Below are 13,329 nucleotides of genomic sequence, written 5' to 3'. Positions count from 1 at the left end.
TATACTAGTGTAAATTGTTTGGTAAATTTTTTTATTTATTAAGTTCATTTTATTCTTTGAGTTCTTTGTCTCTCACTCTTTCTCTCGATAGTTTTTTCAAATTATTCTTCAGTAATGGCTTCCAATTCAAGACGTAACAATTTGAGGCCTACCAGAGCTAGGGCTGAACGGCGTCCAAAGTCCTTTGAATTCGATCTAAGGATGTCTGAGGAGGTGCCTAAGACACCAATGGTAGATCAGAAGTTTGAAGGTAATCAATCACTAATCTCTTCTTACACACGTAACCGTTTTATATTTAAATATTAAAAAAAAAACCGCTTAAATTGTCGGCTTCAAATAAAATAAGGTAAAATAAACTCTTTGATGAAATATTGAATCTAAAATTGTTTCTTCATTCAATCTATTAATGTTTATTTAAGAATGAGTTATGTCGATACATTTTTCTATACATGATTGGTTTTATGCTGTATAGATATGCTAGTTGGAGTTGAGACATGAGTGAAAATAGATTAGGAAAATAGAGATGAAGCGGATGTTTTTTGTTAAGCACAGATGGAATGGGTGCTAGTTTTCCTCTTTTTACTAAAATGTTATGCATGTATTAAAATTCATTTTGCATTTATCAATCCCCTATATTTAGTTTTTATAGTTTTTGTAATTTATTTATGTTTATTTGTTCTCAAAGATCACTCATATTGATTTACTTTGCACAATTTCTTTCTTTAAATAGAATGTGCTGTCCGATCAGCTGCCTACATAATTGGCTACGAGTACAAAAAGGCAAACCGTGAAGCGGCTAACTACATTTTTTCCACTCAGCAAATCGTGGATCATCTTTGGCGGGATATCCCGACAAGTGATGTAATTTGGTATAAGAGAAAAAAAACTAAGAGACAAACACAAGATGAAAAATGTGAACAGGATGATCCTGATGCAGCCTATTATATTGTTAGTGGACTAGACACTCTACAATATGCTGCCCGCAACGGAATCGCCTTGGAAAGCGATTATCAATATGTTGGCGGAATTCAAAGATCCCAAGAAATTCCCGAAGAAGTAAGTTTAAATATTTTATATGATTCCAAAAAATATACTTATTTTGACTAACATTTACTTTCTCGTTTTTTTTAAGGGTTTCAAAGTCAGGGTAAAGGCGACTGAGGTTGTTGGGCATGAGCAGGCAAGACAAGAGCTACTTAATGGACATCCAATAATAGCTTATGTAGAGACCTCTAAGAAATTGGAACGTCATCGTGGAGAGGTAATATGTAGTAATATATATACACAACGATTTTCACGTTTTTAATAGTATCGGTCGATTTATATTTGGAATTCCTATTTTAATGTTATGTGTAGAAACTTCTTAAAATATATTTTAAAATATCAAAACTTCTTAGAATTCTTTGAAACTCCTGAAATTTTTGGAGACTCAAACAGATTAAGTAATTGTTTGCATATGGATAAAATCGATTAACGAACTATGGCTCCTTAGAATCTTGGCGCATAAATCGATTGGAAATTTCTACTTTCAAACAAAAGTACTTGACTGATGAATGAAATTGTAGGGATTGTTGGGATGAGCTGTGGATTTGGCTTTGATAAGTTTGCAGGTTATGTTTTTCTAGCAATCATACTAATCATACATGGTTAACAATGATTTCCAGAAAAATATGATTTGCAATATCAGAATATGACTTAAGCTCAATATAAGTTAGATTTGAATAACTGTACTATGTTGAATTGTGTATTAGGTTTAGAATGTTTGAGTTAGAAGGAAAATATATAGAAAGACAACATGTATATGTTGGAGTATTAAGTTGTTTTTGGAAAGGGTCGATTTTGACTACAGGCGAGAGAGGCAGTCTTTTAGAGCTCCCAATTTTTCGAAATATTTAGGGGCTCCCAAACATTTTTCTCATACACTTCTATATTAGTCATAGTATTAATTTATATTTAAAATTTATTAATAGTGTTCAATTTCGAATAGTCATAACTATAGGATATGACAGTTTAAATATTTGTTAGATAATTTATACGTATTCTTGCATTCGTTAACATTATGTTATATGACTTATATACTTGTTGAATTTTTATACTACTTGCATTTCATGAAATCTCTCATATCAATTATTATTAGCTAGATACTGAGTCATTTTATCAATTTTTTATCCATCTCCTCTAACTTCAAAGAATTTCAGTAGTTTGAAAATACTATTTCTATTTTATTATATTTAAACAAATATTACATATATTTACTTGTTTAATATTATTTATGTGAGTATTTTAAAAAAAACTTCAGGGGCTCTACCTCCAACCACCTTAATCATTTGTACTCGCAATCGTAAGAGCGAATTGACGAACACATCATATAACAGGTGTCCGCTTTTAGTAAGTTTTAAAACTCAGTTAGGGCCCCAATTTTTCAGGAACATACCTAATTTTGGATTATATAGTGCCAGTTTCTACCCAATTAGGGAGCATCAAATTTTTTTGAACAAATAATAAATAAAGTTATATTCGTATAACTCTTTTGGGTTCAGTTCGTCACTTCGAGTTTTAAACATTTTTTTTAAACACCTTCGAGTTTTAAATTTTGAACGGCCGGAAAAAAATGGTATGTTCATATGTGATTTGTTGAGTTACTAATGTGGGGTTGTGTTATATACTTAGGGCTCTTGCGATTACATATATCAGATTAAATTAGATTAGATGAGATTGTGTACTTTTCTACTAACTCATTACTTATTTAGATAATAAGATGTTCAGTTCCTTTGATTAGATCATATATAAATCTGTTAAATTCATGTATCATATGTGATTTGTCCATCAAACACTTGTATTTAACAAATTAACATGCACTTATAAGGACAACATGGTCATTTTCAGGTTGTGTCACCCCCTACAAAATTAATCTTAGAGGGGAGGAACTTTCTTAATTAATGTGATGATATAGTAACACTTAATTGCGGGCTTTAAATTTGGTAGCAGGTTTGATGAAATACAAATCTTACCAACCGAATATGTTACGAACCCCTATTATTTAGTTAATAGGGTCTAATAATGGTAATTATATTGAATGAGCCCTTAAATTTTATGGTAATTGAACTGTGAAGCTAAGGTGAAAAAAATACTCAATGCAATGCAATATTACGTACATTTCACATATGGACGCATATTTTGGTACCATATATAATAGGGGTTTTTGTGCATAAGTCTCTGAACAACTATCTTTATTATTTTAGGTTCAGTGGCTATATATCTTTCGCCAATAAGCCATTCCCTTTAATATGTACTATAAATAATGGAAAAACTAATGTATATGACAAAATTACCCCCAACCATTTACACCCGAGTCTAAATTTTAACCCAAATTTGATCAATTTTGATCACAAAAATCCAATTTTGATTTTTTTTTAATTTCAGATATTATTTTTTTCCAGCCGGTTTCTACCGTTGACTTTTCGAACTCTTATTTGTTTTGTTTTTTCCGCTGCCGGTCTCCGACGTTGACTTGTTTTAGTGATATTTTTTTTTTGTTTTTTTACGCCCGCCTCTAAACGTTGACCATAATTGTACTGTTATTAAGGGTAATTATACTGTCAGTGACAGTAAATTAACGTAATTATACTGTCGTTGACAGTACATTAATGTAATTGTACTGCAGTTTACAGTAAATTTATGTAATTGTAATGTCGTTGACAGTACAATTAGAGTCAACAACAATATTATTATTTTTATGGTTTTTTTTTTCATTTGGTTTGATTTTTTGACAAGTCAACGTAATTATATTACTGCAGTTGACAGTAAAGTAACTGTAAACACAATAATATTATTGTCAACAACATCAATATTATTATTTTTTTTCGATTTGTTGTTTTGTTTGAGTTGTTGACGGAGTAACGTAATAATATTACTGCCTATTATTGAAATATTGTTTAAACACAATAATATTATTGTGATTGACGGTAATATTACTGTTGTTACAGTAATATTACTGCCAACCACAGTAATATTAATTCTTTAGGATTTTTATTATGTTTACCTTTGTTGAACGGTCAACATATTAATATTACTCTATTACACAATAATAATGACTTTTGTTTGTGTTAATATTATTGTGCTAGAAATTAATATATCAATATTGCTGTGTTAAACTGTAGTATAGTTAATTTTACTGTGTTTATCATATAGTTAATATCACTGTCAACCACAACAATATTGTTGTTTAAACGGGGGAGGAGGCAAAAAGATGTTAAAGAAAAAAAAATCGAAAAAGTCAACGCCGGAAACCGGCGGAAAAAACAGGAAGAAAATTAAAATTCAACGCCGGAGACCGGCGGTCAACGGCGGCGACGGATGAAATTGTACTCAAAATAGTATTTTGGGTCAAAATTGAATAATTTGTGAAATTTGGGGTAAAATTGGGGTTAAATTAAATTAAATGATGAAATTGGAACGTATTAAAATGTGATGGGCTATTTTAGTCTTTTACAAACATCTGAACAATGTGTGGACTTTTATGTAAAGAATTTTATGTCTGACCAATTTGTGAAAAAATACTCATTCATGAGCTTATTTCTAAAGTGGCCTATGTGAAATAGTAATGGGGTAATTTTCTATAGATCCTCCATTATTAGATTATATTGGTTAAAATCCAAGTCATAAGTCCAATATTGCTATAACCCCCTACTATTTTTTATGGCTGATTTGCCCTTTAGCAAAAATAGGGAAATTATATTCTTAAATATATATATTCCTATTAATCCTCCATAAAAACCGGTTTTAGCATAAATCGTGCTGCAAAACGTCAATTGCAAATCCTCCCCAAATTGTATTTTTCCATCGTTAATCTCTCGAAAAACAAAACTTCTCCCTGCCCCCTTTTCTTCAATGCAATCTATGTTCCCCTATCGTTGTTCTCGAGAACGATGTAATCTCTATAACTTTTGCAAATCGCCAACAAAGAAAACACATCCTAGAGGATAGTGCAAAATCGAAACGTACAGGTAATTTGATTTGTGATTTTGTAAATGTCTTTAATGGCGATTCATTGACGGAATGCAATGGGTTATTTTTATAACATAAGTGAAAGATGCAAATTAGAGGTTTTAACCCCATGTAATTTTTATTTTTATTTTTCGTTTTGACATTATTTTTTGTTTGGTTTTACTGTTCATTTACAATATTTTTCCGGTTGTTTTGCGTTTTTGTTACATCTTTAATAACTCGATTGCGATTTTTTGTTTTGTCGTCTTTTGTGCTTTTCGGCCCTTTGGAGTATTTTGTTAAATTTGTCTTTTTCCTCCTAAATCCGTTGATTGTTTGTTTGGAGTTTCCTGGTATGTGTTACATTATTTTGTGTTTTCATTTTGTTGTTTTGTGATACATTTGTTTTTTTTTCGTTTATGTTATTTTCTGGTGTCGATTGCAACATATATTCGATTTCGTTTTTTTTTTTTCTGTTTGCAATTTGTTTTTTCTAGCGTAGTGTATTTTGCACTTTGATATTTATTTTGCATTTTGCGTTTTGCACTTTGATGTTTTTTTTTTTCATTTTGCATTTTGCATAGGTACCGACATGGTTGTCCAATAAATTTTTTTTTTCAATTGAACAGTTGATTTGACGAAACAGGAGAGGAAAATAGATGAATTATTTGCCTCTTCAAAAAGAGGAAAGCAACGATGAATCAAGCCAAATTTATTTGCACGATAACACAAAGCCATATTAAGTTTCGACATCGCCTCAACAAACCAGATTGGTTGATTGTGGGATTTTTGTCTTGTATAAGGCAAGGCAGTTGTGCATGCAACAACCATTAGTGAGAAAACTGCAGCAAGTGGGATATCGCACTCGAAAAACTTTTAATTATCAGTTCTTGAACGACGAGGATACCGTTGAGTTTAATTAGATTTTTTTTATGATATTTACTTATGTTTAGCAGAGCTTTGATTTTTATTTGTGGCATTATATTTTTGTTGGATTTTGATATGAACTATTTTCTAATATATTCCAAATTCATGCAGTTATTTTGGGTATTGGTATATGCTTGCCAATTCATAAGTTCTTATAAATTCAGTACATTGTTAAAAAAAAAACAGGCAAAGTGTCAAAGGGCTTTAGTCGATTTTTGTTATGCTATACACTGCTGCAACAAAATTCTCACAAGGCTTTAGTCCTCATTCCGCTGTTATAGTTGGCATTTTGTTATTGTAATTTATAAGCAAACTGCAAAAAGAAAAGGCAAAGTTCAAATAATACAATACCACCTGCAAAAATAAATATATGGCGTCAAAAGTGTAGATAATATTATACCAAAAAATTACATCATATATAACATCAACATGCACAAATATAGTCGAGCAACAAACACATCGTATATGCAAACTGCAAACATAAAAATCAAAAGTGCAAACAATACAATGCCAACAACTCAAAAAAAATATATATATATAACATCAAAGTGTAAAATATATTCTGCTAGAAACAGCAAAAGGCAACAACATGCACAAATATAGTCGAACAACAAACACATCGTATATGCAAACTGCAAACATAAAAATCAAAAGTGCAAACAATACCATGCCAACAACTCAAAAAAAATATATATAACATCAAAGTGTAAAATATAGTCTGCTAGAAACAACAAAGTGCAAAACAAAAAACCACCAACATCAAAAATTGTGCAAATCGACATAAATAGATGAAAAAAAACTTGATGTTTGTTGTTCGATATGGACATTATAACATGATGTTTTGCTGTTTGATGTTTGAATTACGAATGGATTTTTAAAGTTTGATATTTACAGAACATATATTAACAGTGACAGTCATGTATGAAAAAAAAAACTTAAAACAGTAAACAAAAGCAGCAAAAGAGTAAAAATATATTCGAGCAAAAACACATTATATACATAAACTGCAAGAATTAAAAGCAAAGTGCAAATAGTACCATACTAACAACAAAAAATAAATATATAACAACAAAGTGTAAAAAAAATAGCAAACAACAAACACAATTTTAGTCTCAAGATTATCAGATTTAGTCGATGTCCTTGAGCCTCTAGATATGGAACTGCTCTGACGATTAAATACGGAATGAATTTATCGGCTGAGAACGAGCGAGCCATTTTGTACTCGTTTTGGTTTGCACGAAAAAAAAAACTAAATGAAATCTTCTCCTAATGAGCAAATAAAGAGAACATATGTGAATCGGGCTCAATCACTTTCTGTATGGTCATCTTCTCCTTCAATCTTGCACCATCAACCCTAAAAAAATCACAAAATTTAATTTAATGCCTGCCAAATTGAATCAAAAGTCTGAATTCGAATTTCAATCTCGAAATCTAAACCAGAGATTTTGCGAAATAAAATAAGAGTGTCGTCAAAGATGAATCAACCACGTTTCATAAACTCCTTTCCAACAACAAAACAAACCTATGGACGTAGCTCCTCTTCATGTTGATAGCAATACGAAAAACAAAAATATACCTAATTGCATTAGATTTCACGAAACTAAAGCCATACAATTCTAAGATCTTATAACGACGAATGAGTTCTTTAATTCTACCACGTCTAATAAACTCCCGATATTTTTTTTTCAACCCACGTCTCATAACTTTCTTCCAAATCTTACAACTTGATATTTGGGATTTATTCAACGTAATTTACTGAATTAACTGCTTCCTTAATTAAATAATTTACTGGAAGGGTATTTATGTCCGTAGGCTTATAATTTTAATTAATTTAATTAAAAATTTTGGTCAAAGGGCCTATAGCTATACTAATCTAACACATTGGACTCATAGCCATATAAGTTTGAAATAAGGGGGGTATAGCTAATTATCCCAATAGTAATTGTTGGTAAAAAAATCACACATGTAAGTACACTCGCAAAGAAGTGGTATAGTGGACTAAGATGAATGGAATGTCCATCCCACAAGAAATATGCAAAATTCTAATTACAAAATCTTCAAAACTACTATCTTATTTAGTAATCCATAGCTGGTTGATTGTATTATTAATCTAAACAACCAAGAAATAAAACCAAAAAAGGTATTTATAGAAAGCGAAGGTATGATTTTTCATTCTCCTATGCGTAAATTGTTAATTCACCCGAAGTTCCTCATCTTTACAAATAAAGTTAAAAGTATAACATGCTGAAGTTCCTCGTCTTTACAAATGAAGTTAAGTATAACATGCTTTCGCGTGAATTATAACTTTAATGATCAAAACCACGCTTGGTATTCCTAATACATTCAACGCGATTACGATAACAACATAAAGCACATACATGTACGTACCAACAATGGATACATAATGTTAACATATGTATTCCTACGATATCACTTGCCAATAACAAACTTATCTTGTGAAATCGGCTCGAAGGCTCTTCTACCCATTGTCTAATTATCAAGTTAGATTTTCCGGTTTAATTTCGATAATAATAGATAACAATAAAAATAATACGCTTGTGATCATTCAAATAAACCAAGTACTAGAAGACAAAATCATGAAATCAAATTTGCATAATATATCAAGAAAACGGGTTAACAATCCCCACACAATAAAATTCTAAATTAAGAGCATAGCTACTCATGTTCACATCGAAAAACAAAAAAAAAAAAAAAATTCAAAAAACTACATAGTTTGAGAAAAAAGAAGCAGAAGATAAAACTATGGTGAACATTTGTCAGATCTCAGTCTTGTTGCGCGCCTTCTCCTTGATACAATGCAAAAACATGTGTTTTGGTTAAGAGAAGCTTCTTTTAAAGATTCTTCTTGACCATGAAGGAAGAGAAACCAAATTATAGTTAAATTCCATGTTTTTGCACCACCATGACCCATTATCGTCGTGGCACGTTTCCATCACCACAATGATGGCATGATGTAGCTACTTGAAAGAGTCTTGTTCTGTCGCCGCAATATCTATTTTCCATCATCGCGGTATTGAACATTTTTCGAATTCAAACATGAATTTTGACCATATTATTGGCCGAATTGAAAAAAAAAATCACAAAGCATAAAAGTTGTAGCATTTTGAGTTATCTTTCCAGTGCCGATTGAATGAGGTCATTTCAGGTTTCAATGAATGAGATGTGAATCAAAAAGGCAAACACTGTCAAAAGAGTAAATTCGATTTCACATTCAACCGTTTGTTTTGCTTCCAAAGTTAAATATTTTCGCCATTATCCATCTATTTAGGCATGTTTACTGGCATAAACACTAATTACATACATAAATGGGTGGAGAAACACAAGTTTGGATGCAAAACAGATGCAGAAAGAAGAAATCGAAAATTGTTTTGTCACTATTTGCTGTTTGATCATATCTCTTTCATCCAATCTCCAAATGACTAGATTCAAGCGGCAATCAATATCAAACTTGAAGGCTTACACGTTTCATGTTTTTGCGTTTCTCCAAATTCAAACAGGTTAACGGTCAGAATTATCGTCAAAGTGAGACCACAATGACCGTTTTTGTCACCGCAATGACAATTCTTTTGTATAAAATATTTTTTCGACCTTGTGGTCTGAATTCTGGAGCTTCCAGAAGTGTGATTTTCGACCTTTTAAGTAACTTTCATACTTTCTGGCCATGTAAGCCTATAAAACGGAATTTTCTATGCACTAAAACACAATTATTTGCACTGAAAAAAAGGAGAAGTGTAGGAAAAATGTATTTCTTTTACTTCGAAAAATGTATTTTTTTAATCAATTTTTATTATTTTCATAGAGATCATGAGTAGCTAAACCTTTTTATCGAGGATTTTATTGAAATTGTAGTAAACACATTTTTCTAAAGTTATACAAGTTTGATTCTCTCATTATTTCTTCAACTTGATCGTTTTAAGTTTATAAACTTGAAGAATTTATGAGATTTTAATTTTTTATTGTTATCGTTTAAATTGAATTGTAAGATCTTTTAACAATTAGAATCATGGTAGAAGAATATTCGAGTCAATATCTACAGATATGTCCATTATTGGCATATGAGTATCATATGAATATACTAAGGGGAAATGTGAGATAACCCCCTAGTTTTAAAAATATATATGGATAGGTCCTATGAATTTTTCTTTTCTAGTCAAAAACCCAAATTTCAATCTTAATTTGATAGACCCCCCTGAAAAAATTGAAATACCTATTTTACCCTTTTAGTTACAATTCAAACCCTAACCCACCTTTTATCTTCCACAAACTTTGCAGCCGTTTTTCTCATTCTTCTGCCTCCCTCTTTCTTCTTTCTCTCTCCAACTCACTTTCTCTCTCTAACTCTTCTTTCTCTCTCCTTCTCTCTCTCTCTCTCTTTCTTCTTTCTCTCTCTAACTCACTACCTCTCTTCGGCACACAACTCTCCGTGGCCACCTCTACTCCCCACCGCCTTGCGCCGCCCATCGCCGTTCCTTCCTCCCACCTCATTGTGCCGCCGACGTTGCTCTCCCACAGCCTTGCGCCGCCCCTGCTCCTCTCACAGCCTTGTGCCGCCGCCACTTTTCGTTTGCTCGACGCCAATCGCCGCCTTGAATCACCCGTCCAAATCGAATATACTCGGTGATGCAAAAAACATGATGGATGAGGGTTTGTTTGTTTTAAATTCGTTTTAAATCTCTTTCTACTTCTGTTTGAAGAAATAGTTTCTACGTTATTGTTTTTTTTTTTTTTTTTTTTAGGGATGGCTCAAACCAGATCTATTATTTCTTATAAAATAAAACACAGATCTACTATGTTTTTCAAGATCTGTGAATAATTAATATTAAAATCTTTTTCGTTGCATTAATTTGATTTTTTATTTTGTTTGATTCTTATCTTGTTCATTTTTGTTATAATTCATATGTAATTTATTTTTTTGTATTTATTTGAAAATGATCCGAAATACCTCAAATGTGAGAGCTTTGCTTGTCTGTAGTAGAAACTTAATCAGTAGTGGTTACTTAGATGGATGATTTGGTTCAGGCTACATATAACTGACTATAGAATTTGTAGTATACTATATGTAGTCATATGCAGTCATATGTAGTCATGTCTACATATAACTATACATGACTATAGAATTTGTAGTATACTATAGTCATTTGTAGTCGATTTCAATATGGTAAATTTATCTAAAAAAACCATGAATAGAAATAGAAATAGAAATTCTAATAATGCTCTCTTTCTAGTAATGCAGTCCATTGTTCAATAAGAAAGTCGTGCTTCGGCGACTGGTTAGCAATCAGGCGCAACGTAAGGGAAGAAGGGCAATAAAGGTATGCTAAGTTGACACATTAGTAAGTTACATTTTGAAAATGTTGATATATTGTCCGACTTTGATGTCTTCTTGGTGAAATTACATTCAGGTATTGAAAAGACTGGCTCACCGTAGAGGGGTGCTCCCGTTTTCATTTATTCTATTAGTTAATGTGCTAATGATTTCATATTTCCAATATGATTGAGGGTCTGAATTATTTTTATGTTCAGTATCATGGCAATTCTTCTTTGAGACATTGGCTTCAACAAGCAGATTGGCTACCAACTCTAGAAGCTACTCTCGTGTTGGATGAGGAGTATGTCAGGCGAGTCGGTGATGATACAGTGGGAGGACCGGCAGTTTCTCGACAATTACGTCTTATTCGAAACTTGGCTGTACTTGTTTCAGTGTAGGAGAGATTTGCGTTATCAAGTCATAAATAGTCACACGTGGTCGTATACATATAGTCATATTTAGTCACGTGTAGTCATATACATGTAGTCATATATAGTCACGTGTAGTCATATACATGTAGTCATATATAGTCACGTGTAGTCATATACATGTAGTCATATATAGTCATGTGTAGTCATATACATGTAGTCATATATAGTCACGTGTAGTCATATACATGTAGTCATATATAGTCACGTGTAGTCATATACATGTAGTCATATATAGTCATGTGTAGTCATATACATGTAGTCATATATAGTCATGTGTAGTCATATACATGTAGTCATATATAGTCACGTGTAGTAACTCGTAGTAATATATTGTTATATATAAGCTATATAAGTTATGTGTTTTTTCTGATGTATAGTGATGTTGATGATTGTGTTTTTCCAATTTTTTGTTGGGTATTAATTGATTTATAATATCAAGATTAAATTGTGAATTTTTGTTTTTGGTGTAGATGAAGTTTTTTTTATATAATCATATGTAATATATATACCATAGTCATGTGTAGTCAATTTCAATACAGTAAATTTATCAAAATATTGAAACAAAATTAAAAATTAAAAATTAAAAAAAATTAAAAAAATTAAAAAATTAAAAAAATTAAAAAATTAAAAAAAATTAAAAAATTAAAAAAATTTAAAATTTTAAAAAATTTAAAAATTTAAAAATTTAAAAAAATTAAACAATTTTAAAAAATTAAAAAAAATTAAAAAATTAAAAATGCAACAGAGGTATATATAAAAAATAATAATAAAATAAACATTTATAATTTTTTATTAAAAAAATTTGATAATATGATAAATGCAGGTCTAAATGTTAACTGCAGTTGATCATAATGCTGAATGCAGTTAGTAAATATACTGAATGCAGTTGGGCAAAAAATAGATATAAGGGCACAATAGTAATTTTGCCTCCCCAGGGGGTTATCTCAAAGGAAGAATTTTAGGGGTGGACCTATCCCTGTATATTTTCCATATTAAGGATGTATATCAAATGGACCCATATACTAATTCCTCTTAGGTTGTTATTTTTCAAACTTATGCTTCATGCATTATATTGTTCTAAATTAGCCTTAGGTACTCATTTTTCAAACTTATGCTTCATGCATTGTTCAAAATTAAATTGCATATGAATACTGCAGTTTGGTTAGGAGAAATAGAGATATAATAGATGCGGAACCGAATCATAATTAATGTAGTGTTTCACGTTAATAATCATAAATAATAACTTTGGTTTGGCGAACAATCTTCGCATGCGAAAGATAAACGTATAGGTCTGTTCTATTGAATTTAATATCGTGTTTATTTGCTTTCTAAGTTAATTAGATAATAAAAATCAAACAACCTTTGGATTTATGGATAAGAGCGTAGTTGTCATAATTTGGTACTTAGGGTATGGTAACATATGTATTCCCTGCGAGTTCGACACTCGACTCATCTGAATCCAACTTCCTACTTGTTTGCGATATGTGCACTTGCGAGTAGGATTTTCTTAATACATTTTTTGTGTCGTTGCTTCGGTATATATGTCTAGATTGTCGTATTTTTCTAATATGAGATCTAAACATTTTTTCTTACTTCAGCTTGTTATCTTTCAAGTTTCTTTTTTAGGTATGCACTTAGAAGACATTAGTGTTTAAT

The 13,329-nt window shown here is 31.0% G+C and overlaps 1 long non-coding RNA gene across 1 annotated transcript; it reads left to right on the top strand.

The window, feature by feature from the left end:
- The first annotated feature begins 734 nt into the window (after positions 1–734).
- LOC148771086 (uncharacterized) lies at positions 735–1,242 on the top strand. The gene is made up of 2 exons (XR_016031024.1): positions 735–1,056; positions 1,133–1,242. It is a non-coding gene; the product is annotated as an uncharacterized LOC148771086 (long non-coding RNA).
- The last annotated feature ends 12,087 nt before the right edge of the window (positions 1,243–13,329 follow it).

This window comes from Erythranthe guttata, chromosome 4 (genome assembly GCF_056151865.1).
Source record: "Erythranthe guttata isolate IM_541 chromosome 4, IM_541, whole genome shotgun sequence".
NCBI lineage: Eukaryota > Viridiplantae > Streptophyta > Magnoliopsida > Lamiales > Phrymaceae > Erythranthe > Erythranthe guttata.
This window is presented reverse-complemented; position numbering and strand designations above follow the sequence as displayed.